Here is a 27,885-nt window from a genome sequence, read left to right on the forward strand (position 1 = left end):
CGGGTTCACACCCAAAGCCCGTGGGAGCCTTAACTCCCAAATTAAACACACACACACAGCCACTTTTCTTCCCGGAACATGTGATATAAAGACTCGAAGGGGCTGCTTTTAGGCAGCATTATATGCGGGGGATGAGTGGGGGTGGGGGTTAAGGGTAGGATAGGATAGGGGTCAATAATTAGAGTTTGGAATATGAATAAGGATAGGGATATAATGATGGGTAGTCCTAGTTTTAAAAGTGGCAAGAGTGGGACTATTAACTACGTGAGGTGCTTCTATTCTCGGATGCTGCTAGGGGAGGGTGAGTACATGTGTTGGTACTTGTCTGGTAGATGTGGTATGTTAGGTTGTGACTGCCCCTTAGTCGAATGTAATTGTTGAATTTATATATATATATATATCTCTGTTTGTGTCCACTAAGTTGCTTGTGATTTTATATAGCATCTGTTTTTTTAGTATTCGTGCTCCTGTTTCTACTGGTTCCAGTTTTACGGCTTGTGTCAGACTAATGACAGATGTAGTGACTAATGACTAACCACGTCTGTTCTATTTCGTATGTCTTTGTTATGGTTGCCTACATAACCCACATACTATTTTGGCAGGATACCTAAGAAATTTCTGTTACGTTACAGTGGATTTGCTAAGGTAAGAATAGGTTGGGTAGCCTGAGGTTCCAAAGTCGATAAAGAATCTGAAGTTGGGAATAGGGTTTAATTAATGTTGAGGAAGCTGATCAGAAACACTTATATTCTTGATTTTAAATGCGAAGCGTTTACAAGTCTAAACAGAGCATTCGAATTCACTCGTGAATAACCACTGGTTAGTGAGTTTTCTTCCTCAAACATTAAGTGTTAAATGCAAAATGAAACTGCGAACGTACAAAGCACCGAATATGACGAACTCAATTTTGAATTGATTTTACCAGACATAAGCTTATGAGACATTTTTTATTTTTCTTTATATTGAGAGAATGGTTTTTAGTAGTTATAACTGTGCGTTATAAATTAACCTTAACCAGCATCCAGTTATATTTATCAGGTTAATTTGGCAAAATTACACCCATCCTTATTGTACCGATAGAACATGACCAGGGAATTCTGAGGAACAAACGGAGACTTCGCTTGTAAACAAACGCAGTTGATGTCACGATCAGCTGGCTGCCTAGCTCCAATTGTTGGTTGGGTGTGTCAGGTTATCCCGGTGTGTGAAATATACGGTGAAGATTTAAGGATAATTTGTTTATTGGATAACCATACATTGCGAAGGTAATCAAGTTTATTTCTTTGTAATATAACCGGTGAAACTTTCAAATAAGCGTCATTCAATGTAAGGATTACTGAAAATAACATATATAGAATCATAGAATGGCAAGAATACGGCCATACATATCACATATGTCATTATGATAATATGATTATCATGAAAACAGTTATATGTCTAGTTGTACTTGTCTCCTGAATGTGAAACAGATATAGATAAAGATTAGTTTTAGTGATGCATTGCTTAGCTTTTAATTATAGATATGTAGCATTTTGGGTAAATGCTTGATCCTGTATCCATAGGTTACTAGTCACAAATTAATGAAAATGCATGTTCAAGGATGCCTTGCATCCTAAAATTACTGTATTCTTGGCACATTCTTTCTGATAATCTGACAAGCATGACATCATCTTATAAGAAAAGTACCGCCATTCTATCCTTACTATCTAGGGGTTCATATTTTGCCATAAACATTGTGGTTGTCTTAAGAGCAGAAAAAAAGAAAAAAAAAGAGACCATAGTGACATCTCTATGGATCAGTCTTGCATAATTCTTTAAGATGGGAGACTAATCTCTTCTCATAAAAGAATACTGATCACTTTAAATTTTTATTGTTCATCCTTTTTACTGCTTATCTCCACTGTACCACCTCAGCATGATTATATTGTCTCTAAGGATAAGAATGCAGGTTATCTTTGAAATGGTAAATAGTAAACAGGTGTATTCAATGAATTTGATATGTATTTACCAAGGCAGTTAGTAGTTTTTGAGATGTGCTCCTCTCAATCCTTACAGTAAATGGGGATGAGTATTATGCTGTGGGTCAATCAATATATTGCCTCAGGTTTTTCTTGTAGTAGACCAACAATTCCCAGGTAACTGGAGTCTGCCACTGGATTAGCCTACATGTCATTCACCAAAGAACTATTGCAATGTTGTCTGGGTAGGGAATGTGTGAGGCAGTGTAGGATGAGATATTCTGTATCTTCTTTGTGGTGATTGCATCAGAGGCAATTAGAGTCTATGACCAGGCCTATTCTGTGTTGATACAATTTCACTGGTGGGTAATGACTCGAATGCAGTTATCCCAATAGGTTTCTTACTTAATGTGAAAAGGATTCCTCAGATGGGCTGGTGTCGGGAATAGTTGGAGTATAAAGTAGGGGGTCAGTCTTGGAGATATTGTTTTATGATTTGACTGTGTGTGTGTTCTTGGTATATTGTGACATAAAAGTGGTAGGTTGTAATAGATGTTTTAGTACTGTAGTATGATGCTGGAGTTGTATTTACCTAATTTTTGTAATTGTAGTTTAAAGGGAAGGAGCAACTCTTGTGGGGTTCCAACTTGGTCTATATCCTTAATTTCCAATTATCATATTTAGATTTTAATTCATATATTGTCTCACCTAGGGATGTTTCACCTTATAAGCTATTCAAAGTATTTATGCATATGTATGGAAAATGTATTTAATCGCACCATTGATTTGTTCTCATGACTTCTTAAAGCCCTCATACCCTTAATCAAAAGAACTCTTCTATCATTGTAATCTACAAAGGATTACAAAGGTGGAGCATGCCAACAGGAGCCCTTTTAGTCCATATCTAGGTCGGATGCGAAAAAAATCATAATAATGATTAACAAATAAATGAATAGATAAGAACAATAATAATGTAAATAATAAATAGAATAAATAAATGCATAGGTATAGTTAGACAATAAACAGGTAAATAGTAAATAATAATAAATTGACATAACTAACAATAAATGAGAATCAAACAATAATAAACAAACGGACAAATGATAAAACAAATAAACAATCTGAATACAGAAATCATATCGCCTCTTTCTCTTTGATGTTTCAAAGTTAGCAGACCCAGTGCTTTTAGTCTTTCTTCATATAACCTCATCTGCCAGGCTGGGAACTAGATTGGTTGCTGCCCTTTGAGTTCTCTTGATCTTGCTTATATCCTTCACTATGTGTGGGGACCATACCACTGATGTTTCTATGATTTTTTTTATCATCTCTTTATCCATATAGAGTAGTAGAAAGCCACTTTAGTCTCCTGCAGTTCTCTGCCTCTTCCATAATATTGCTTATGTGTCAGGTTATCTTTTATTCCCAAATCTTTTTTGTCCTTTGCTTTTGTAACGGATTCACTTCCCAAGAAATAATTTAAAGATGGGTCCTTTGGAGCTATTGCCTATTTCTAGTACTTTGCATTTTATGATTTTGAAATTCACTTTACATTCTTGGCTCCATGTGAAAATAGTGTTTAGATCTTTTTGCAATAGCCATTTCTCTTGTAATTACCTAACCTAAACAAGTTAATGTGATCAGTTGTAAGTTGTTTATTATAATCATGTAGATAATATCCTTAGTCTTATGCACTTTATGTTCCTGGTGCACCTTCCATGAAGTGATGTGGTCTTCCTGCCAGCAAAAAACAAAAAAAAAAACAAAAAAAAACCCTCCTTCTAGCCTGACAGTTTCTTCTTTGCTACTCCATGATTTTTTTTTTTTTTTTTTTACTGTATCCTTCTGTTGACCCACCAGCCTTCTTGAACCTTCTACAGTTCACTGATCTTATCCTTATTTGATTTTGTCCTGTCCTCACTTGTTTTTATGGCATTCATACAATTTATTATCTCATTTGTCAGTCTTATTTTGCCTTTGAAGTCTAGCTGGTTGTGGTTGTGTAATGTGGTGAGAAGGATGGATGTTGAGGGTTCTTGAGCAGAACTGTATGCTTGTCATTTTCTTCTCTTCTATGTGGGGGATTTTGATTTCTTTGTGTGGATGTTCTATTTGTTCAGTTTTAGTGCATCCTGCTATTAGTTTTAATGCTATGTTTTTATGTTATTCATAGAATGTTTATTTTCTTGATTGTTGTGAACTATTGGTATAACAGGCACCCTTCTAATATGGATCTAGAATTTCCTTCTACAAAGAATGATAAGCATTATCACAGCATTCAGAGTTCTGGTGGGTTCAGTCCTGGACACAGTTTTCTTTCTACTATTTGTCACATGTTTTGGGCCCAACCTTCCTTGTTATTATAATTTGTTTGCTAATGATCTAAAGTGAAAGATCCACAGTGAATTATCTCAATGCATCTCACAGGTTCTCCAAACTTATATCGACACTCTTAACTGTTGCTACCTCATGGGGTCTTGCATTTGCTCCTCAACAGATGTGTACATCTTTGATTTAGGTGATGTTGGACACCTTGGCAAGTATGATGTGGATGGCTTAGTTATAAGAATAATCTTCTCCCATGATGACTTTGGGGCCCATGTTAACATAGGCTTCAGATTTCTTACTCATATTACCAACATGATTCATAAAACTGGAAGTATTGCAGTTGATCTTTTGAAATCTACTCCATGTCCTGCTCCTTCCATTATGTTATCTCCTCTGGTGTTGGACATACAATCAATCAAACACCATGTAAGTATGGAGCTTTAATTGGTACTGTACCAATAAATGCTCCATCCTCATAGGGTGTTTATTTCAATATACTTGTCAGCAACTGCCATTTTCTTACAACCTATTCTTGATTTTACTTTGCCTGTCTGGAACACTGCTTTCATGAAGGGCCAGGCATTGATGAACTCTATATAGTGCTGCTGTACAAAACAAATCACCATGTCCTCTTTCCCTTATTCAGATAGACTTTCCAAGCTAAATCTTTACTTAATTAAGGGAAGACTGCTGCAGACAAACCAACTATAGTGCTACAGAATATTTCATAATCTATCCCTGATCAAGCTTAATGACCTGTTTTCATTGGCTCCCCATGTCTCCAGGGGTCACAAGTACAATTTTTTTTTTTGTTCCTCTCTGAAGTGTTCAGTTTTTTTTCTGCCATGTCATCTCAGCTTGGAACATTCTGCCATTGGATAATATTGGTGCACCTTCAGTCAACCTATTTAAGAGCAGGCGTAGCATATTAATAAGGAATACCCTATTGGAGCCATAATCATGCATAAAATTTTAACAGTGTTCCTATGCCCATCTGCTGCATCCCTGTACTGTGATACTTATTTATGTAAATTCTCATGAACTCTTGTCTTACACTTGGCACACACTACCAGCCTGTACTGTCCATTTTTTGCCTAACTCCAATTTTTCTGGGCTGGTATACCTTAGCATAAACTGGGCTACTCAATTAGTGGCAAGTGTTACTGCTTAGTAACCCTACCAGGTGAGTTAACCAGGTTAGTGTTTCTTTGTGCTGGGCAAATCCATCACTAGTATATTTAGCTACTTGTTTGTTTCCACTGTCAGATCCTTGATGTGTGACATGAAGAACTTATGTGGTTCAAAAGGTAGGCTTCGAATTTTGGGTCTTTTGCCCAGTGGTAAAAGTTGGCAGTTCAGTTTGACTATGATGTTTCTGTGATTTATGATTGTCTCGGGTGAGACCAATGACTTCTTTGGGGAAGTTGCCATTCTATTTTGTCCTAACCACAGTTCCAGTTTGACAAGTTATGTTTGTGATTTTGGCAGCTGCTGTGGTGTGCCATGAGTATTAGAGCATCTGCATAGGTAAGACCTTTGATGTTATATTTAAGATTGAGTATGGGGAGATTATTCACATAGTCATTCATACATAAATACATATACCAATGGGTTTTTTCCTCCCCTTACAGGTGAGGTAGCCAAAAGTCAAAGGCATAAACCCACTCGTAGTTATTCAAGAATAAGTTATATAGTGCTGGTGATAGTATTATCCCTTTGCAGGACTTCCTTGCACAATCTTTGGGTCATTGATATATAGTTGTTCCGAGATATTCTTCACTTTCTACCAACTATGAACTTTGTTGGTGAATTATTGTTATTGTGGCTGTCTGTCACGGTGATCTTTTTTGAAAGGATATGTGTAGGGACTGTGTCAAAAGCTATGTTTATGCTTTGCTACCACTACTGTTCTATCTAGTGGTGCTTCCTTGTTGAAACATTCCAGCACTTGTTGAGTGCAAGCAGCCCCATAAGGACCAATTGGTCTGTTGCTGTTTGCATCTCCTTTATATTATGTCCAGGTGCAGCAGGCATTTGAGAACATACCTTATCGGTGACATAGTATTCTAGATGCCACAGTTAACCACTGTTTTTTTATCCAGGCTGAACATAGCAGAACTGAAGATCACTCAGAAAATGAAGAGGCATGCTGTAATTGTCTCTTTGGCTGCAAGGCACTCTGACTCAAGATCACTGCATTCCTGAATGTTGCCAGGTCATTAATTTTCAAAGTTTGGAGAGAGCTTGATGATACCATTGGCGATGTTGTAACCATTTCTCACTGGAAACAACATTGCCGGCACTCAGACAGTATTAGGACGCCTGAATTCATCAGTTCTGTCCAAGCTGCCATTGACAAGGACCCTGGGAAGTCCATGAGGGACCATTCCTTCCTTTCCTGTGCCAGATCTTCTTTAAAACCCAGTATCCTTATGCTTTGCATTAAATAACTTATTATTATTATTATTATTTATTATTGTTATTATTATTATTATTTTTATTTTTTATTTTTTTGTGGAGGGGGCTCTCCCTGGTGGCTAATGCCCCACTAATTCTATTTCCCCTGACATTTTACTGTAACTCCCTTTTCTCCAAACATGAGGGGGTGTGGCTAGTTGTAGACATGTTTGAAATGCTTTGCATTTAAAGAGTTATTATGGAGTTTCGTACCTTTGAAAAATATTAAGTTCTCACAATTTATTTAAAGATATTGCTGGAGAATTGTGGATAATGATAATTATGAAGATTTTTGAGAATTATCAATTGTAGTAATAAAATGTGACACAAATGCTTAAAAAATTATTAGAAGTGGCAAGATCCTTCTCCACTATGAAGAAGGAAATGAATAAACTGAGAAATGAAAATAACATGAAATCAAAACCCAAACCTACATTTGGAGAAATCTTAGATAAAGCAGTAAATCTTTGTCTTCAAGAAAAAATCAGATAACTGAAATAAGGTATAAAATGACCAAAGTAAAGATGAAAGTGATAGCTGATATGGAAAAATGTGTTAGCATAATCAAATGTGAGGTGCATGGAAAGCCAACCCACTCAAAAGTAGTATGCTGTTCAAGGAGAAATGTCCAAGAATATCAAATAAACAACACCATGAAAGGTAGTGATAATACTGTATATACCTTGCCAAGTTGAGTTATTGAGGAATGGTTGAGTGAACACAAGAATGACCAGAGGGCCCACAGGGCTCCAAACTCCCTGGTTTGTCATATGGAGATATGTGGACACCTGCCCAATTGGAATGAAGCTGAAATCATTCACAAAGACTTAAAAACAAAAATGAGAAAAACTGTTGAAGTTGCCCATATAAACACCAATGACAGTCATAATGATAAGGAAGGATTTATTTGCCTTTTGAAGATAGCAATTGTCTTAATTCTAGACTCACTAGCAAGAAGCGAGTGTAGAACATCTTGCCCACTACCTAGGAATGATAACTTGACAGAGGACCTTCTCACCACAGATATATAAGTGTGATCCATGACACATGGTTGCAACATTAGAAAAATAATCTGTTCCCAACCCATCTTTGTTTACCCTTCCCTATCTACACTCTCATTTGTCTTTGGACTCTAAAGAATTTAAATTCATGTTATGTTTTGTGTTTGATTATAATCTAGTCTGTGAAACTGTTAAAGCTAGTGTGATTTGTGGTCTATAGTTTGATATATTAGTAAAGGTGTATTTGTACAAGAGAGGAAAATAAATCCATTAAAAACCATCACTAGCACTGACTTTGGACAACAAAAAGACATTCTAATAACTATCTATAACCAGTTCATAAGAACCTCCCTATAAAACTACAGCATGGCTCCCAACAGTCAGCAAATCAAACACAAACAATTTACAGACACTGCAGAATGGAGCAGTGAGAATAATAATAGGATGCACTAAAACTACCCATACATAATGCCTACATACAGAAACCAAAATTCTCCCCATAGAACATCACATGAAAATGATGAACACAATTCTGTATCAGAATGCTAAACACCACACACCCTTCACACTACATTTCACAAGCACCACCAACAGAATGTAACAAAAACTACTCCAGCATACTACTCAAACATCTAAAACAACCTACCACTTAAACCACACAAAACATGCACACAGAAACACCCATATAACTAAACAAGCCCATCAAGAAAGACCAAACTCAATACACCAGCAACAACCCCCAGATATGAGCCTTACAGAAAAAACCCTCCCACACCTAACAAGAATCACAATGATGTGCTTGCACTCAGGACAACACTCTAAGATAGTACCAATACTGAATAGGCCTGGACACAGATTGAAACTGACCCAGATGTACACAGAAGACACAGAACACTACAATACCCCACACTAACAATCCCCAGACAACATACTGTCTCTTCCCAAAGTGACTCATGGTCTTGCTTTGGGGCTGTTGCCAGTTTTCTGGAGGATGCAGGTCTTCTGCAAGAGATACCAGAGGCAGTGGATTGATTGATTGATATTTGCACAAGAATAGCTACAGGTATTTACTTAATTGTAAATATCTGTAGCTATTGTACAAATAAACCATACACATTGATTATGTTAATTTTTATTTGTAGTGGGTCTACAGTGGGTTTATTTTGTGTCACTATGTTTTTATCTAAGGTTAAGCTATGTGCAAATATGCAAGCAGCAGGTCCAGTTTGCTGTGTTAGCTATCAACAATAAATATATATTATCTAGGCGTTGTAACAATTTGCAGTATCTCTCATCTTTCTTTTATTTTTCTTATGATCTCTGTATCATCTGCAAACAAGTTGGCATAGCTAATTATACTTGTATCATTTACATACTGAAAAATGCCACAGATGCTTCATTCTGGCAGTCGTCCTTCAGTGCTCTTATGTACTTGTCTTTCGGGAAATATTTTATTCATCCAAAGAACCTCTCTTTAAGTCCTCCACTATGCTCCAATTTACACAAAAATTTATTGTGAGGTACCTTGTCAAATGCCTTCTATAGATCTGAGTACACTCAGTCACCCAACCCTCCCCTTCATACAGTACCTCAACCACACTTGCGCAAAAGCTCAGAATGTTTAAAACATCCAAGACTGGAATATGTGTCAGTGGTATGGTCCTCACACAAAGTGAAGGACATATGCAAAATTAAGAGAATACAAAGGGCAGCAACAAAACTGGTTCCTAGCCTGGGAGATAAATCATATGGGGAAAGACTAAAAGCTGGGTCAACCAACTTTGAAAAAAAGAAGAAAAAAAAAAAAAGTGATGTGATTACAGTATTGAGGTCACTAAAGGGGATATATTGTATTGACAGAAAAGATCTCTTGATTAAGGATGGAACGGCTTTAACCCCTTCCAAACAATGACGTCTATATAGGTGTCATGAGGCGCGAGTGGGTATATGAAGATACTGGCATTGGCATCTTGATTATATTTATTTTGTAGTTGTAACTGAGTGATCCGCATATTCCGTGAACTGGCATGATCATATTTTCTGAAGTTATTGATATTCATAATGAAAGAGAACAAGTAATACAGGTTAACTTTATATTTTGTAATGCAAGTATTGTGATGCATCATTGAATCATTGTACATCAGACAGCTGATGTTGACATGAAAATTTGACTCGTATTAAAAGGTTAAGAGATCATGGGAACATATTCACAAGGACCACATGTTTAAAGGATGTGAAGAAATGCATTTTCCATATAGATGCATAAATACTTGGAATAGCTCAGAGGGTGATATAGCCCAAGCTAGAACAATACATGAATTCAAATCTAAATATGATTGAAAACCAAGGATATAGATTAAGTTTGAACTGTACATGAATTTGAGGCTATGATAAATTGGAGAGTAGAAGGGACATAAAGATCATTGCTACTTTCTCTATTACTACAACTGTTGAATACACAATCTTCCAGTTGTGTGACCAAATTGATTTTCTGCCAGAATGTTAAATTTTTCAAGGTATTCAGCCTACCTGTCTTTCACATTTCTCTCCCATAATTTTGCTATCACATTGATTAGAGACACTGATCAATTTGGTAATTTCTTTGTATTATTATTATTATTATTAAAAAATAAAAAATAAATTCTCCCAGTCTTCTTTTTTTCTGAATAAGGGGACAGAGAGGGGGCTTGCCGATTAAATGAAACAGCCTTGCTGTGAATGTGCTGTGTCTTGCTGTATTGCTTCTGACCCAGGGCAGTGGGCAAAATGCAGGGATGACCCATCATCCTGGAGGAGCCAAGGAAAGAAGGAGGGAGTGGTTGTGAATGGGAGTGGAGTATGTGGGGATGAAATGAGTGGTGGTGGATTTATGTCTTTGACTTTGGCCACCTCCCTTGTAAGGGAAAAAACCCCACTTGGTTTGTGTATGTATATATTATTGTTATTATTTATTACCGAGGATAAGATCGATGCATTGCTTCTTATCCAGGGCAGTGGGCAAGATGCAGGGATGACCTGTCATCCAGGAGGAGCCAAGAAAAGAGGGAGAGAGGGGTGGTGATTGGGAGTGGAATATGTGGGGATGAAATGGGTGGGAGTGGATTTATGCTTTTGACTTTGGCTACCTCCCTTGTAAGGGGGAAAAAGCCCTTGGTACATGTATGTATTATTATTTTTATTTATTTTATTTTTTATTCTATCTATATATCATACATACATATACCAAGGCTTTTTCCCCCTTACAAGGGGGGTAGCCAAAAAGAAAAAGGCATAAAATCATTCCCACCCATTTCATCCCTGAATACACTCCACACCCCTCCACCCTCCCTCTTATCTTAGCACCTCCTGAATGACGGGTCATCCCTGCACTTTGTCCACTGCCCTGGGTCAGAGGCAGTGTCGCAAGACACAGCACATCCACAGCAAGGCTGCTTCATTAAATCGGCAACCCCCCCTCTGTCCCCCCATTGCATAAAATGAGATATCAAGAGCTTTTATCTCCCTTATAAGGGAGGTAGCTAAGTCAGAGGCACGTACCTATTCCCACCCATTTCACTCCCTTCTACCACCCTTTCCACCCCTCCCATCTCGACTCTTCATGGATTACAGGTCATCCTTGCATCTGCCAGATATCCTGGGTCAAACACAATGCAGCAAGACAGTTCATCCACAGCAAGGCTGGTTCACTTGGTGTTTCTGTGTGGATGTTATGTGTGGTACAGGTGGTAGGTTGTTATAGATGTTTGAGCACTATGCTGCTGAGCACTACTGTTATGTCAGCCAATTGGTCTCTATATTCCGTATGTATCCAGTTTGAGATCCCATAAGGTCTTATTACTTTTCTCATTCAATGTTTCCAGTGATTTGTCTACATCATTTCCTTTCATATTTATTTCATGCAATCTGATATTACTGTTTGTTTCACAAGGGATAATGGATAGATGAAAGATTGACACAGCATGAAGGAATTTTCTTGTTTGCTGTGTAAATTATCTTGAGTATATTATAATTTAAATGGTCAAACCCTTCCCCTGGAAAGGAATAAAAAAATTCTAGGACTAACATTTGATACTTAATGATTTTCAGCCTGCATATCAAGAACCTGACAGCAAAAATCGATAAGAAAACAAACCTGCTTAAAATCATCACAAGCACTGACTTTGGACAATAAAAAAAAAACTAATAACCATCCATAAACAATTCATAAGACCTTCCTTGACTATGCCTCCACAGCATGTTTCACAACAGTCGACAAATTGAATACAAGTAATTAACAGTACAAAGTGGAGCACTGAGAGTAATAGCAAGATGTACTAAAACCACCTTATTGGACACCTACATACAAAAAACAGAATCTTCTCAATGGAACACAACATGAAAATGGCAGGAATACAATTGTACTCCAGAACCCTAAACATCACACATATTTCACACTACATTTCACAAGCAGCACCAACAGAATGTGACAAAAACTACAGCAGCATAATGCTCAAACATCTATAACAACCTACCACCTATACCACACAAAACATCCACACAGAAACACCCATATAACTAAACAAGCATTTCAAGAAAGACCACTATACTCATTATCCCAGATATAAGCCCCACAGAAAAAACCCTCCCACACCTAACAAGAGCCTCACTGGCATGCCCATGCACAGAACACCATATGTCAGTGTTTCTCAAACTTTTTTAATGGTGCCATATGACCTAGATGTTGAAGCACCATGATACATAAATCAATCAGTCAAACTTTTATTTTTACCTTGGGGGACACCTATGAAATAACCAAAACTTTGGGTCACACCTTTAATTTCAATATGAAAAAAATTAGCCAATAAATTAAAAAACACAAAAATAATAAAATATCTAGAAGTTACTATTTATTTTTTTTATATTACATTTAAATATGTTAATGTGCCTATGTGCCTATCCAAGAGTTGACACCTTGACATGGTGGATAGGCTTGAGAATCTTAATGATTACAAAAGCTATGTCAATAGAGAGGAAATCTCTGCAGGGTCACCCACATTGAACAGGTTTTGTGAGAAAGATGAGACAAAGAGCAGCTCACACACACAGTCGCAGGACCCACTGCTAACTGGCACATCCCTGATGGCGAACAGGGAAATTCCTCTTAGATATATGGGGTACCGTCATAATGATGGTATGGACCATTGGGCACCCTATAGATATAGGGCTTCACCAAATATAATGAATAAGGTGACACCAGAGAAATATCTCACCAGAAACCAGTTGGCACAGAGGTGAGATTACATACATACATACATATACCAAGGCTTTTTCCCCCTTCCAAGGGAGGTAGCCAAAAAGGTGTGTGTTTGGGGATGAAATGGGTGGGAGTGTTTTTATGCCTTTCCCTTTTTGGCTACCTCCCTTGGAAGGGGGAAAAAGCCTTGGTATATGTATGTATGTAATTAAGTGAAGGTTTCAGAAGAGTTAATATTTTCAGGGAAAGAGAAAGAAACACTACTTAAAAAAAAGTATGGATGTTGATATAAAATATTTGGGAATGTTGGCATGCTCAAATCATGTGAAGAATTACAAGCAGCACTTCTTTTTTATGTAAGAACAACTTGGTGGAGAATGGATTTTGCAAAATTGTGGGTATAAGTAAATAGTTTATGGTGCTTAGGAGTTTGAAGTAAATGGTACCATTGATATACCTTGCCTCTGTCTTGGATAACAAGAGGATAAGTATAGTTAAATCAAGGTTTCATAGATTTAGAATTAGAAGAATGTGTGAAATTATAACTCCATGCTTGAAATGATTACTTCTGTAATACATTCTGCAATTACTTATGGGTCATAAGTATGAAAGCAGTAATCATTCCATGGAAAATCAAAGAAATACCGTTTCATGAATTTGCAGTCAGCAGTGTAAGGGTAAATAGGGAAGTTATACAAGAAGTGACAGAACTGATTACAGGTACCCATGTGAAAGAAAAGCATGACAGAATTAGGAGGATCAGTAGTAAGGAAAAGATTTAGAATGTTGGGCCCATCCTCAAGATGGTTAGGAATACAGTTCCAGTACTGAACAAGTCATTCCAGATCATTTGAGTAAGAAAAGTCAAAGGCTACTTTACAGGCTGGATCAGAAAAGGAAGTAAACCAAAGTTGGTATTGAACATGAAATTTAATATAGAGATTTCATAAAGAGGAGAGTGGGATAGAATGTGTTCCATGTAGAAAGTTAGGTAGTCAAAGAATTCTGGATAGTCTATGGAATTAGTAAAGATATATATAAGTCATAGGTATTTAGTCGAACCAGATGATAAAAAATTTGGAAGATTCAAGTTCAAGAACATGAAACAACCAAGATCATTATACACATATGACCAGTAGCCAACTTTGAAGTGGAAATTAGAGTAGAAAAAGTGGAAAAAAATAAATTAAAGATACTGTTTGCCCAAACACCAGGGTTTTAGTAAGAGAACAAAAATAGGTTTTGGGGAAGAAATGGTGTTCTACAGAGGAAATTGGAGTGAATACAATGAATATTGTAGAAATGAATAGAGGGAACAGCAAGATATTTTTTGGGCTTGTCTACCATAGTGAAGCACATAATAAATATTTTCTCTCAGAATTTACAAAAGAGAGGTTAGATATGGTACCTGGTTGCAACCTGATCTTCAGTAGGTAAGAGAGAGTGACTACTGGCATCAGCATTAAGAAGGAAGATGTAGTCAAATAGATAGGTTGACTTAAAACTACAAAATCCTTGGGTCCAGACAATTTTTTTTTAAATGTACTAAAAGAATGCAAGTTTGAAATCTGTGAACAATTAATGGAAGTATTTAGTGAGTTGGTTGACACTGGATTTGTGCCTATTTCTTAGGGGCAGGGAAATGTTATTCCTGCATTTAAAAAGGGTGATAAATTTATGCACAACTACAGATCAATCAGTTCGATGTTGGTTATAGGTAAAATGCTGGAGTTGTTAATAACAAATAGTATCAGGGGACATTTAGAGAAGCATAATCTGATTCATGACTCACAGTATGGGTTCAACAAGGGTAGGGCATGTATAATTACTCTAGTATCCTTTTACACTAATGTCTGTAATATAAAGCAGCAGATAACAAAGATACAATATATACCTTGATTTTAGTAAAATGTTCCACAAGGTGTCCCCCCTGAGACTACTAAATAAAATCAAGGCCCATGGCATAGGAGGAAAAGTGTTTGAATGGATTAGTGACAGAAAAGAGTGGGTCACCATAGTGGTGTAAAATCCAAATGGGGTAGTGTTACTAGTGGAGTTCCCAAGGGCTTGGATTTGGGTCCATTATTCTTCATCATGTATACAAACAATTTGGATAATGGTATTAAAAGTGGTGTTAGTAAGTTTGTGGATGATACTAAAATAGGATATCATAATAGCTTGGAGGAAGATGCTGGGATACTGCAGGAGGATCTTGATAAATTGCTTGCATGATCAGAGAAATTGCAAATGGACTTCAATATTTCAATGTGCAATGTGTTAAACAAAGGATTACACAACCCAGTCAACAGGTATAGCTTAGATAATGCCATATTAAAGAAAACAAATGAAAAGGACTTGAGAGTGATTCCAGACCATAAATCCAGGAAACAGTGCATTAATGCCAGGAATAGGGCTAACAGGGCATTAGGATTTCTTGTTAGGACAGTTACAAACAAAAGTACAGAAATAATCAATAAATTCTATCTGGCTCCTGGACTATGCAGTAGTTTTGGTCTCTATCCTTTAGATTGCAAATTAATTCATAAAAATCAGTACAGAGAAGAATGACCAAAATTATACAAGGGCTTAGAATTTTACCATATGAAGACAGGCTTAGCCACATTAACTTACATTCTTTGGGAAGATGAAGAGTGGAGGCAAGGCCATCATATTAAGGCAGCAGGGCAGGACTCCTAGTAATGATTTTAAATTGGACAAAAATAAGTTTAAGAAGGGAATAGGCAAGAACTGGTTTATCAATAGTGTTTAATGAGTGGAATAGACTTAGAGACGATTAGATAACTTAAATAATGAATAAGGATGACTTGTAAGGGACATGGAACTGCCTAGTGTAGGCCTTATGGTTTCTTGCATTCTCCTTCATTCTTATATTCTTATGTTTGTATATTTGGGGACTCCATGAAATAAATAAAAAAGTGTATTATGGACGATAGTAGAGAAGATATTCATCATCCAGAGTAGGAAGCACTGCTCCAGGTCGTTTGTAGCATGAAAAGTTACAAGGGAGGGCAATTAGTGACATACATTGCACAACAGAAAGGATGTCTGGCTTGGGCACCCCATACTGCTGTGTCTGACCTCCTTAGAATCAAGACCAGTGTTGTTGTTGCTATCAATCTTCTTTGAGAAGAACCATGCTAAAGACTAAAGAGTTTCATCTCACTACATGTACGGAGGGATATATATATATATATATATATATATATATATATATATAATATATATATATATATATATATATATATATATATATATATAATATATATAATATATATATTCACCCCAGATAGAGTATGTAGGAGTGGTATGGTCATCACACAAACTGAAAGACAAATAGGGAACACAAAGTACAACAATCCAGCGTCATGAGAGATCGTAGAAAAGTTGGACCTACCTTCTTCGGAAGGAAGAAAGAGGGAGAGGTGGGGCGTTATGATTGTTTTAAGAGGAGTGGGCAAAATCGATATAGAAAATATATTAGTATAGGACGAGAAAGCAAGAAAGGGCCATGGGAAGAAACTAAAGATGAAGTGACTGAAAATATTAAGTTCCTGTAACCTGGATGAACAATAGTTAATTCAAACTGAATGAAAGGTTGACCGGAGACTGAAGATCTTGTAAGCGTAGTTCTATATATTTTTTTTTAGGTAGTTCACAAATTACCATTTAGTTCTTCACAAATTAAACCTCTAAGTCTATTACTTTTAAATACTAAATGTATTAGTAATATAATATGTACAGGTTAACATTTCCAAGGGTAAGACACACTTTTGCATAACACTGGTCACAAATATGAACGCAGTACGTCTAATAACGTGTTCGGAATATTATTGTCGCTGGTGTGACCTACCATATATATACATCAAATTGTGAGGGTAATACCGATAATACCATATCATAGTAATTATAAAAAAAAAACGGTGTCCATCTTCATTAATTGACAATTCCATTGTCCTTTGTAAAGGCTTAGAATTCCTAACCATCACTACAAGCAAGGTTAACTTCGTATTCACAGCGGGATATGTTTGAGGTAGCAAGCTGAAACTAGACATATGTAACGAATTTCATGGTACATTGGCATTGTCAACAGTTACGTGTGGTCCAGGAATCGAGTCACTTCCGAACCAGTCTTTAGAGGCGCATGCGCGTCACATCTTGTTGACGATGTCCATGGCCTAGATTTTATTTATTTATTTATTTATTATTTTTTAGTTAAATATGTATACATGTCATGTCTATCCATTTGTGTGTGGTCTGCGTGTTAAGCAAATTATAATTTCATATTCTCATAAATATATTCCAACTTATGACAGGTAATTTCCTTTTGTTACGATATTGATTTTTCAGGTAGTCCTTATGACAGGTTTGCGTCTTCAGTTCATGCAGATATTCTAATGTAGTTTTTCGTGTTAAACTGCTGTTGTCATATTTTTCTCTCTTTTTCCAGAGAAGTCCGCACATAGAGCTTCTAATTTTCAAGGTAAGTTTTTGAATATATATATATATTTAACATTTTATGAAAAATCCAGGGTTGGGTCCAAATACGTACTTGTACTGGGGCAGATTTTCATGTACTTGTATTTGGAGTTTTAAAATTCGGTGGTACATGTACTTAGACCCAAAGCATTTGAAAATACGAAGTGCATTCAAGTACAAATAAGTACATTGTATTTAATCAAAAGTTGTATGCTGTATTGTAGCGAACTGTGATGATACTATTGGTTACATTGAGTATTATGATGCTTCACGAATCTGCGACAGGATTTTTTATCACATAAAATACGTGTTCTTAAGTACAGTGACATGTATTTGGACCTAAGTACATAGGAAAATTACTGTACTTGTAGTTGAAAAATATCCTGGTACTTGGACTTAGACTTAGTGAAAAATATCCTGGTACTTGGACTTACTACAGTCGCCTGTAGTTCGAACCAACCCTGGAATAATCGTAATACATTACCAGCCTTTCATCTGAAGTATTGTATTGGCATCGTATTAAGACGGGATCAATGACGAATACCTGTTTATAGTGCTGCGCAAGCTGAACGTCCATCTTCAAAATCTGGTAAAACCCTCACCTCTTGGAGGTTCTCAAAGGGCTGACATACGGTTTGGGACTGTGCCTAAAGATTCTGTCAACTTCAACTTTTTCACAATAGTTGACAGCGGGCGGCAGCTCATCATCTACTAATGTTCTAACCTGATGACATAGAAACTGCCACGCTCCAATAAAACACAGACAACAGACCTAGTTTTCTTCCTAGATATATGGAAGGGACCAAAGATCGGTTCCAGTCATTGTGTGGCTGCGGCTTTCCAATCGAGGCAACAAGTAATTTTTTATTGTGAATGTGCCATCCTGGCGAAAGGGGGTTCGTATTTAAAGTCGCATTTACAACGATTTAATGCCCCATTTGATGGAAATATATAGACAAATTATCGTGTGATAAAAATAAATACTTTGGGGGATTGGTAACAGCTTTTGATAAGATTATTTTGAAAAGGAGGAGGGTACCTTCAAACAATTGCGGGTCATGTCTGAACACATTTTTATTATTAGAATTATATGGATAAACGCAACCTTTACCAATGCATAACACAAGTGGTTACAAGTTTTATATTGCAACGTATAAGTGCAGAATAATTTTTACCCAGGCATACCCTGATTTACAGCTTTATGCCCAGTAACCGACATAATTTTGAAGTAATTATGGCGGTGATGAAAAACTGATAAGGATATTTGATAATGATGGACTACGTAGTATGCTCAGCGAATTCATTGGGTCTGAGACTCGAGTACAAAAGCATGTCAATGGTGCTGGTGGAGGTGGTGGCAGTCGGGCAGGGTGGCCAACCTTTCCGATTGTTCCCGTTTAGGTATCCATATTGGAGACATTTTTTTTTTTTATCCTGGATACATGCATTAGATATTATAAATGTATGCTACATTAGGTAACATGTCATAATTACATAATCATGTGAATATGCCTGTTATGCCAAGATAATCATATCTTGCTGTATCAACATTTGGTAAGCTTGCCAATCATAGTGCCAGAGGGTTGTCGAAATTGTTAGTTACATAATTTTGGAGACTGAACTCTCGAATGAAACTGAAGAGTGCCACTCTGGTAGATACTACCTTAGTGCTGATATGATTCCATTTTGTATATTTCCATGCGTTTGGTTAAAAAATAGGCAAACAATTGTTGTTGTTAAGGGAGTCAATAGAATTTGTGGCAGAGCCTTATTCCTAAGGCACCCTTCTTACAATGATATCCTTCTTACAGTGACTTAGTTGCCAGGTCGTACCACAAGACCATCACCGAACGTTGGAGTATTACTTCATACATATTTCCATGGGATACAGCCAACCAGACCACATATTGTTTTATCTCCTTACATTTTATTGTCATTATTAATATTGGTACTAGTGTTGGTATTGTATTTTATCACATTTTGTTACGTTTTGTATATTTATTTTTTTATTTTTTATCTTTCTTTTTAGCTAGTTTTTCAAAGAATAAATACTTCATACGCCCCAAATAATGGACTCATGATCATGTTATTTGCCTGTATGGGTAATTATAATATATTGATTAGGGATATATATTTTTTATGAGATGTACAAAATCATGCTTGAATGGCTCGTGCGGTAGTTGTCGGTAGATAGTACCTTAGTGTTATGGGCAGTCCATTTTTCATTATTCATTTTCGTTACTTAAGCTCGCGTCAAATATTTAATATAGCTAACGCTTTAACTGAACTTACTAACTTAGGGAGCAACATAGAAGTGAAGATGAACCTGTATCACGTCACTACAAACCTACGCCAGGAGGCTCAGAGTAGCGGTTTCCGAAGCACTGACCGTGTGTGTTTGGACGCCTGTCCCAACAGTCCAAGCGCATATGGCTGACTTTGGCCGCAGCTACGCGACTCCTTGCGTAGACTCCTCACTTTATGGGCAGCCTCAATGGCGGATGCAGGATCAGAATTTTGGGGGAGGGGGCTAACTCGAATTTTGTAAACACTGATGACGCTGTGGAAGGCGGCTTAAACTTAATTTTGTAAATAGAATTGACTCTTTGGCGGGGCTAACATGAATTTTGTAAATATAGACGACACTTTTAAACGGATGTACTCTAGCACGAATACGATTATTTTGAATATGAACTGAATATAGGGCAAAAGTGATCATCTTAATTTTTTTTGTTAAGATTTACCCTTAATAATGTGTTGAATATCCTTCCAATTATTCTCACTGAAGTATTCCATTAAATCCTGGGATTTTTTTTCTGACACTGTGCTACTGCTTTATGCCACCTACTGGTGTACACAAGGCAGTTTTCTTGACATCTGGAATGAGGTAATTAAAAAAATGGGGTGGTTTCATCTCCCTCAGCCCCCCACTGGATCCGCCACTAGCCTATATTACAGGCGTGTTAGCTCCCCTAGCTGTGTTCTTGTGATTGCCACTACGCTCATAACTATTCTCGTTGGCTCCGGGTTCTCTGCAGTGGCGACCCATCTGCAAGTGACCTTTCGCGGATCGCAAGGAGGTCCAGGTTACTTATTAGTTGTGTGTATTACGTGGGTCAGTGCAATGAAGCCTCGATACCTCTAATTGGTGCATTTTTCTGTGTTATGACGCGGTGGACAATTAGTGAATCGATCATTTACTTCCGTGGTGTGTGTGTGTATGTACTTTTAACCTCCCAGATCGGGAGCGAAGGTATTCAGCACCTGCCAATGAGTCTTACCTTGTCAGCTCGTCCAGGCGAGATTCGGGGGCAAGGCAGGAGTAGGAAGAGCAAATGACTGAGGCAGTCGTTATGTTCAGTTATCAAACTTACCTCCCACTGTTTAACAGAAACTTCATTCTATTATTTAACGCTGAAAAGTCCGGCGATGGTGCGTTTTGATGTGATAAGGAGACAGTGACCTCTGGAAGCCGCAAGAGGTCGCTCTGTTGTGGGTCAGGGGCCACTAAAGTTCGGCCTTTTTTTATCCATCATGCTCACCGCATATGGGAAAAAGGCAGTAGCGGATCCAGGGGGCAGGCCATCTGAGAGGGCTGACCCCCCCCCCCCAAAAAAAAAAAAAAAATGTTCTTTCATTACCTCATTGCATAGGTCGAGAAATCTGCCTCGGTATACACCGGTACAGTACGTGGCAGAAAGCAGCAATACAATGGTAGATTTCCCCCCAGTATTTAATCAAACTTCAGTGAGAATAGTTGGAAGGATATTCAACACATTACTGAGGGTAAATCTATGAAATTGTAAGATTTATTACTACTTATGCCCAATCTTTTGAAAGAAACTAAATCAAATAAGAACATCAATTTATATTCATAATCATCGTATTCATGCTGTAGAGTACATTCGTGTAAAAGCGTCATCTATACTTACAAAATTCAGGTTAGCGCCACTCCCAAAGCGTCATCTATATTTACAAAATTCAGGTTATCCCCCCACACGCACACATCACGCCTCCAAATTTTGATCCTGGATCCGCCACTGGGAAGGGACAAGAAAATGTGCTTCAAAACTTGTCTCCTTGCTTTATTGTGGCAGTGGAGTCGCCCCCAGCAAGGTCACCTTTGCTTTGTGCGTTTGTACTGTTGTGGCAGGTTTCAGTAACAGTTGAGACTCGGAAAGAAGTGCGGGGTTCAAACCCACAGCTAAGCCAATGCGAGACCAGCACGCTTCCGAATGCGCCTCCAGTGTACAAAGGAATAGTAGTAGTAATGATGCATACACCACAAACGATTTTCCCCCTTTTAGGAAGGATGGCTTAATCAAATCAAACACCCACCCATCACCTATTCTGCACAGAACCACAACTCCGCGAGGCCAATTTATATCATCCCTGGTGACATTCAGTATATAATCTTTCACCTTCAAACAATGACCTACGCATCCAGTGACCTTCATTACCTTTTTCCTTGTTCGCACCCTCTTCAAATCACAAACCTGTTCCCGCATCCCCTTCTAGAATCGATAAAACAACAACATTGATATTATGTGTAAATAACAGAAAACATCGTGTTCTTAATCTTTATTCACATAACTGACAACTAAATAATGCATTACAAAAACCCATATTACTTTAATATTATAGAAATAAATTATATATCATAAAATCAAGAAATGTGTGCTCGCTTTTTCAGGCCACACCATCTTCGCACCCTCGGTCAAGAATCACTGTTGTAGACTATGAATGACCTGGAATACCAAACCTACACCTTGACCACTTCCCACTCCTCCTTACACCCTCGACAGACCTTTCCCTTCAGTCCCACAACCTTGATGGTCCCTTGGTGTAAGATGGAAAACATTAAAGAGAATCACACACGCTCAAACAGAAGACAACCCAACAATCGACATAACACTGGCTTTTTTTTTCACAAACACAGAACATCAGGAGTACTCCTATGGTAATCAAAAGGGTGCTGGTGTCGCATTCGCTTAAGCCTCGTTGGCACGGGAATAGTCTAGTAGCCGCTAGTGCTAGCTGCCGCCGCAAGTTAACTTGTCCGGCAAGTAAGTGTTAACACTAGGATACTCTGGAGGCAAGTTTATTAGCTTTCTGTTGACATTGGGCACTAGCGTCTACTAAACTGGTCCCGTGGGTTCGAATCCCGCACTCCTTTCCGATTTCCAGCAGTGGCTGTTACTTGCCCGAACCGTCCAAGCGCATTGGGCAAAGGTGACGGGCTCGGCCGCAGCTACGCGCCTCTTGGCGTAGGATCCTCACCTGTCATAAAAAAAATCGCCTACATCACCACACACACACACACACACACACACACACACACACACACACACACACACACACACACACACACACACACACACACACTCACTCACTCCTCTGGCCGAATCTAGAGTGCGCCACAACCTTTAAAAGCAGAGAAAATGACTTTCTGCTGCTTTCAAACGTCAAACTTTGGATAGGACTCTATACTTAAAAAGGCCCGCCAAAGAATGCACAAATCACACCGAAACTTCATTTCACACACACACACATACACACACACACACACACACACACACACACACACACACACACACACACACACACATATATATATATATATGTATATATATATATATATGTGTGTGTGTATGTATGTGTTCATTTTCCAAGCCTATCTTCAAAATATGAGAAAAATCTCGAACTATCTTCGTTACCCCCTCCTCTGATCACTAAATGAATAGTCAAGCCATGTCCTCACTTCCCGAAGTGGCCAAAACAATAGCGAAAGCACTATCCCTAACATGACAAGCCACACAAACCACGGACCCACAATCACATCCTAGAAGACTGCCCTTGAATCACGGGGTCGGGAGATCGAGCCTCGCCCTGACCCGTGAGCTTAAGCTGTTTACTGGGGAGGTGACCGCCGTGGCTGGGCACAACGGTGGGGGTTGAGGCTTGCCTTGGCTGACGTTCTGAGGAGTCTTTGAGGAGACTGATATCGGAACTGAAACCCGGCAACTTTAACTTTAACTTGAATCACAGCCACCATCATACTTTAAAGCACACTCCTTCCAACCGTCCATTCACAGAAGTGGACTACTATACCCTCCTCCTCAACTTAAAGACAACTACTCCAGGATAAAATAATATGTATTATGGCATTATACACTGAGGGACCGAAAGAGAGCAGGGTGGGTGAGAGAGCAGACTGGAGTGAAAGATATTGTGGAGGCGGTAAAAGAGAGGAAGTGGAATTGGAACGACTGATGAGCGATGGAACAAGTGTTTTACTGAGCGGACGCTGCGAGATGGGAAGCGTGGAAGAGGGAGACCAAATAGAAGGTGGAAAGACGAAATAGAGAAATTTGCAGGAGTGACGTGGCAGATGTTGGTTCAGTCGTGTAAGTCATGGAATGCTATGAAATAGGCCTTTGTTGAGCAGCGGACTCGGAATGGCTGATTGATTGACTGACACACCCAACTGCGACATCCTTTACGTTAAATCACTTCAGTCGAATGTGGGCGGAAATCACCCTCCCAATCGACTGGAGCGAAGCCATCATCATCCTCTTCATCAAACCAGGAAAAGACAAAACTTTCCAAAACAACTACCGCCCAGTTACACTCGCAAACTGCCTCTGGAAACTTCTAGAAAATGTTGTCTCATTCCGACTCTCTTGGCAACCGGAACGCCAGTCTTTCATACCACCCTCCTTCAGACAGGCGGCGTCCGAACCGGCCCCAGCACTGCAGACACCTTAGGCCAGATTTTTTTATATATTCATTGGCTTACGGGCCCGCCGACGTCGGAAAACCCAAAAAGACTGCGAATATCCTCTTTTTCTGCCGAACTGTCGACTAGCACTGGTATAACGATTAAAAAAAATAGTAGGCCTACTGTTTGTATAAAACATTCAAAGCTTGCCAAATACACTTGTGTACTCATCAGCCTATTCAGTGAGAAGGTATAAATGAAACAAAACTGAAAAAAAATATCCGACCTGACAACATGCCCTCCTAAAAGCTTTATATAAATAAACGTATTTGGGGCAATTTTATTGATTGATTGATTTTTTTTTTTTTTCAGTTTCGCCCTCCGACCTAAGGGGAAAGATTCATGGTGTCCGTGACCTAATGAATAAAAAAAAAGCCTGGCCTTAGTGCAAACAGTCACTCTGCACTGCACTTGTCAACAGACAAGGCGTTTATACTGTATTTTTATATGGGAAAAATGTATATGATACAGTGTGAAAACGATGAATCCTGCATAAGCTTGACCTCCTAGGATATTGGAGAACTTTGCCTAATTTTCCGGTACCCAACCCAATAACATTCCGAGTACACATACTGAAAAAGCGCTTGCCCTCGCCACGTGACCATCTGGGATCCCCCGAAGGAATTATCCTTAGTGTTCGACGGTATAGCGAAGCAACTTCCTCCCAAAAAAAAAAAAAAAAAAAAAGATAAAATTTATATGTAAATAGATTAAGAGCTAAATAACCGCCAACTCGTGTGTTGACGTAGCCCTATTTTGCGTCGGAACCCACTGTTCGTAACAATCGTATTCTGAACACATAAAATAGAATAAGTAAATAATAACAAAAAATGAAACAAAAAAATAAATGGATAAACCAAAGAACCGAAGACCATGGATTCCGTTTCTCCACCTCGAACTCAGTCTCCATCCATTTCTTTAGACGACGCTGCTGGAAAGATCACTATCAATGCAGCTAGTAAACTGGACCTTAAGCGGCCCATACACGATCAATTATATTGCGCAATTTCATTGTCAATACTCTAAATTGACAATTAAATTGACCGTGTATGGGCGATATATCGCCCATACACGGTCAACTTATGGGCCGCTTTATACGTTTCCTCTGCCTTCGTCTCGGCACAGGTGGCTTTCGCAGCACTTCACTGAAGTGCTTCTACGCAAGAAGCGGACATCTCTCTCTTGACATCCACAGATTATCTTTATATTATCAAGATCGTCACTACCAAACCAAACTCCCACACCGTTAAAGCCTTTACAATTGAATAAGAATTTAACAGATATCCACATAATGTCCATCCATTTGGTAAGAGAATTGCAAATCTGTCATTAACGCTGGAAATTATAAAGTCATTATAATGACACTGCCATGTCCTGTGGTTACTTCTTCTAATACACTTGTGCCCTCCATTAACTATTCTATATCCATATATCAAAAGCTTTTCCCCCCTTATAAGGGAGGTAGCTAAGTCAGAGTCCCGTACCTATTCCCACCCATTCCACTCCCCTCCACCACCCCCTCCCATCTCAGCTGCTCTTGGATGACGGGTCATCCCTGCATCCGCCAACTGCCCCGGGTCAAACTCAATGCAGCAAGACACTTTCATTAACCACTAACATAAAACCAAACCTCAAATGAATTCATCCGATAAGGCTCTTTCCCCCGCCTGTTCACTTATCCAACAGCTATGTACATCGATGGGTTCCGCTCTAAGGAGCAATGAAACAAGATCCAGATCCCTCCTTCCCATCGCCCCAGTCTTCATCGCTTACCTCTGGTTAAATGGGGCCTCAAAACCGACCCATCCTGCGAGTGCGGAGAAACTGAACAGAACATTGACCATGTCCTAAGCTCGTGCCCGCTTTCAACCAATTTAGACAACATTGACCTGGTCAAAATTAACCAAAGAACACTTGAATGGCTGTCTGTCTGGCGTGATAAGCTATGATGACCTCTTCGCCATCCTCCCTCCCGTAGATCACTGGTTCTTAACCTTTTTCACTGCCCGTACCCCTTGATATCTCAGAAAGTTTTCTCGTACCCCCATCCAATACAAATGCAATGCAAACATATGAAAAATATTAATGATACAAACCTTGCTTTGCTTTCTCATTGTAAATATAGAGTACCATTGCACTGGTTATCATGTCTCGTACCCCTAGGTTTAAGGTTTCGTACCCCTTGGGGGTACAGGTACCCAAGGTTAAGAACCACTGTCGTAGATCAGGGGTTCTCAACCTGGGGTTCGCGAACCCCTAGGGGTTCACGGGACCGTTTACAGGAGTGCTTACATGACTAGCGAAAGATTAATTAAACATAATCTGCAGAGAGAGAAAACATTGCACATTGTTTTTTAATGTTAATTCTTAACTGATGAATAAAGTCATTACAATTTGAACCATTTAATATACATTGCGGTGCCATTGTATATTTGATTAGTCTTAATATATTACCGTTCTATATTCTGTGTCGGATTAATGGGGGTACGGGTCGATGATCTGATGACTTGGGGTTCGTGGCGGGAAAGGTTGAGAATCCTTCCCGTAGATGGTATCCACGAAACCCACACTCCTAGAAATCTTCTCAAACACAAGAAGTGCCTTACAAGCAATTTCTGCCCCCAAGCCCCACCACCCACTGGTCCACGGAACCCATTCTTGGATAATTCGTATCTCTGCTTACACACACACACACACAACTCCCCGCCCATGAGAGTTGGAATAAACGACAATGAAATTATTTCAGCCCGGAGTGGATCCGAACCTTGCCCGTTGGAGCAGGAGTTGCGAACGCTACCACTACGCCATTGAGCCGTGTGGCAGGTTACTAATGAAAACAAGGTTATGAATACTAGGTAGTATCGAAATAAGCTCACATTTACGGTGACGCAGGCTACACATGCAATAATCGAATCACAGTAAGAGCATGCCGACAGGAGACCTTTTGGTCCCTAATTAGGATGCAGGAAAAAAATAGGTAATGATAAGTAATAAACAAAGAGAAAAAATAGTAATGATTTATGATAACGAAAATAAACAATAAGAAATAAACATAATGGTAAATAAATAGATAAAATCAAAGTAAATGGCAGGCATAACAGCATATTGCTTAGGTGTTTATTTAGATGAGGACACTTCACTACGATTTAATATCGGGTTGATATATTTCTAATCTTGCTTCCATTCCGACATCTATTTATTATTTGTAGGGAATCGGAGGTTTCAATTTACATATAAGGATACTGTAAACAAGGATTCCTGTTCGACAAGAATATCGTATGATGTTCGAAGATCCCAGTTCGGCGAGCTCGTGGAGGTCGGTCTCGAGAGCTCACAAGTTGCATGTGGTCGTGCGCGGCTGCTCTTTTCCAAGAAGTGGCGCCGGTGCCCGTTGCCACCTGACCTTTTACTGGGTCAGTGGTTACTAATTTTATTTTCCCTGTCATTTCACCCTACAATCAGATAAAACATCCATATTTCCACCTTCGTGTGTACGAGGGAAATAGACAAAACACACTGTAACTATTTACTAATTTAATGTACAAATATACTAATAAACATCTACAACAGGCATACTCTATCTCTCTCTTAGGCATGAGAAAATCCATCTGAGAGTTTTTTATCGCTGTGTAA

The 27,885-nt window shown here is 38.5% G+C and overlaps 1 protein-coding gene across 1 annotated transcript in view; it reads left to right on the plus strand.

Annotated features, from left to right (window-relative positions):
- The first annotated feature begins 1,116 nt into the window (after nucleotides 1-1,116).
- unc-104 (kinesin family member unc-104) overlaps nucleotides 1,117-27,885 on the plus strand; it is a 400,417-nt gene continuing 373,648 nt past the window's right edge. Inside the window, exons 1-2 of the mRNA XM_076197529.1 lie at nucleotides 1,117-1,265; nucleotides 17,443-17,475. The gene's annotated coding sequence lies outside the window, so the exon portion shown is untranslated. The remainder of the gene's footprint in view (nucleotides 1,266-17,442; nucleotides 17,476-27,885) is intronic.

The sequence above is a fragment of the Oratosquilla oratoria genome, chromosome 1, assembly GCF_046742065.1.
Source record: "Oratosquilla oratoria isolate Oo_2021 chromosome 1, ASM4674206v1, whole genome shotgun sequence".
Lineage (NCBI taxonomy): Eukaryota > Metazoa > Arthropoda > Malacostraca > Stomatopoda > Squillidae > Oratosquilla > Oratosquilla oratoria.